Source organism: Telopea speciosissima, unplaced genomic scaffold (genome assembly GCF_018873765.1).
Source record: "Telopea speciosissima isolate NSW1024214 ecotype Mountain lineage unplaced genomic scaffold, Tspe_v1 Tspe_v1.0085, whole genome shotgun sequence".
Taxonomy (NCBI): Eukaryota; Viridiplantae; Streptophyta; class Magnoliopsida; order Proteales; family Proteaceae; genus Telopea; species Telopea speciosissima.
The window spans coordinates 36,084-38,688 of NW_025317421.1; positions in this window are offsets into that span (position 1 = coordinate 36,084).

The window sequence follows — 2,605 nt, forward strand, 5'->3', positions numbered from 1 at the left end:
TGAAATTTATTCTTCCCTTCTTCTAGTTTTTGGCTTTCTAAGTTCTAGTTTAATTTCATGCTTTCAATTCCATGGTTGTAATGCTTTTGATTCATTTAATTTTATGTCTTCAATTTGGTTATAATAATTTAATTCTAGTTTAGTTTTAAAGCTTTCTAGTCTAGGCTTCTAATTCTAGTGAGAAGAGTTAGAGACTTGGGAGAAGAAGCTATGCAAGGATTAATCAAGTGTTCAAACTTCATCAAATTACATTCATGTAAGGCCTAGTTAATTCATGTACTTTCAACTTTGGTAGAAGGGAGTATCAAGTTCTTATTTTTATTTTTATATTCTTCTTCTTTTTAACATCTTAATTCTTCTAGTTTCTAATTTCTTCGTCTTATTCTCTACCTCTTTCTTCTTCTATTATTTTTATTTTATTAGTATTCTCATCCCCTCCATTCCATCCATTGTAATAGAATTCTCATTCTTTACTTTTTATTTTATTTCTCATTCTCTACCTCTCTAATTCAATCATTCTTTTTATTCATTATTATCATTATGCATTATGTTAGGATTTTAATTTAATTATTTTTATTTTAATTTTAGATTTGGTAGCACAATTTCAAGTGTGAGAAGCAAACAATTTCAATCCGGTTCAAGATCCTTTGGGTTTTATATCTCTAATCTCTTAGTCTCATTCTCCCTCTCTAATCTCTTTCTTTTGTTTTTTTTTTTTATGTGGTTGTGATGTGTGGCTGTAATTTATTCCTTCTAATCCGCATTAGTATTGATAGGTTAGATGCTTGTGTGTTAGGACACCAATTTAATTCGTTAGATACGTAATTTCGCTAGATGCTTGTGAGTTAGGATGCGTTAGTTTAATTATCATTAGTTTAATCCAACACTTTAATTAATTTGGTTCACTTTGCATTGCTTTTAAGTGCGTAAAATAGAGTGGCGTACATATCATTGAGTTCGACCCGTAGCTACAATTGATCCGTATGCTTGCGATTATTATTTCTTGCAAACAAGTTTTTGCGCAAGCGTACGGATCAATCGTAGCTACGGGTCGAACTCAAAGATATCTACGCCACTCTATTTTACTCACTTAAAAGCAATGCAAAGTGAATCAAATTAATTAAAGTGTTGTATTAAACTAATGATAATTAAACTGACGCATCCTAACTCACAAGCATCTAGCGAATTGAATTGGCGTCCTAACACACAAACATCTAGCCTATCAATACTAACGCGGATTCGAAGGAATAAATTGCAGTCACACATCATAACCACATAAAAAAACTAAACGAAAGAAAGAGATTAGAGAGGAAAAATGAGACTAAGAGATTAGAGATGTAAAACTCGAAGGGGCTTGAACCGGACTGAAATTGCTTGCTTCTCACACTTGAAATGACGCTACCAAATCTGAGATTAAAATAAAAAATAATTAAATTAAAATCCTAACATAATGCATGATAATAATAGTGAATAAAAATAAAATCTTAAAAGCATGATTGAATTAGGGAGGTAGAGAATGAGAATAAGATAATTAAAATTCCTAATAGAATAGAGATATTAATGGAGATGAGAAATCTAATAAAATAAAGCTACTAGAAGAAGAAAGAGGTAGAGAATAAGAATAAGGAATTAGAAACTAGAAGAATTAAGAGGTTAAGAAGAAGAAGAACATAAAAATAAAAATAAGAAATTGATACTCCCTTCTACCAAAGTTGAAAGTGTATGAATTAACTAAACCTTGCATGAATGTAATTTGATGAAGCTTGAACACTTGATTAATCCTTGCATGGCTTCCTTTTCCATGTCTTCTAAATCTTCTCATTAGAATTAGAAGCCTAGAGTAGAAAGCTTTAAAACTAAACTAGAATTAAATTATTACAATCCAATTGAAGACATAAAATTAAAATATGAATTAAAAGCATTACAACCATGGAATTAAAATCATAAAATTTGTAAGGCTTGTCAGTTAGGCAAAGCCAGTTGTCTTACATTACCTGCATCCCCTAGCCGTAGTTTATTTCCATTAGATTTGCTTTATAGTGATGTTTGGGGGCCTTCACCCACTCCCTCTATTTCTGCTCATCGCTACTATGTAATTTTTGTGGATGACAACACAAAGTATATTTGGTTTTATCCTTTAATCCATAAATATGATGTTTTCACAATTTTTCTACAATTTCAAGCTCATTTGAAACGTTTATTTGGTAGGAAAATTAAAGCTTTGCAAACTGATTGGGGTGGTGAGTATCGTTCCCTTCCCACCTATTTCTCAAAACTAGGAATTTCTCACCGACTTTTTGCTCCACACACTCATGAGCAACAAGGTGCAGTTGAAAGATGTCATCAACACATTGCTGAGACTGAACTTTCCCTTCTTGCTCATGTGTCTGTGCCCCACAAATATTGGAATTTTGCATTTGAAACTGTCGTTTACTTAATTAATCGCATGCCCTCATCGGTTTCTTTTGGAATTTCCCCTTTTCAATTAGTTTTTCATAAGCGCCCTGATTATTGCTTTCTCAAAGTCTTTGGGTGTCTCTGCTATCCATATCTCCATCCTTTTAATCGTCCTAAAATGGATTATCGATCATTGGCATGTGTTTTT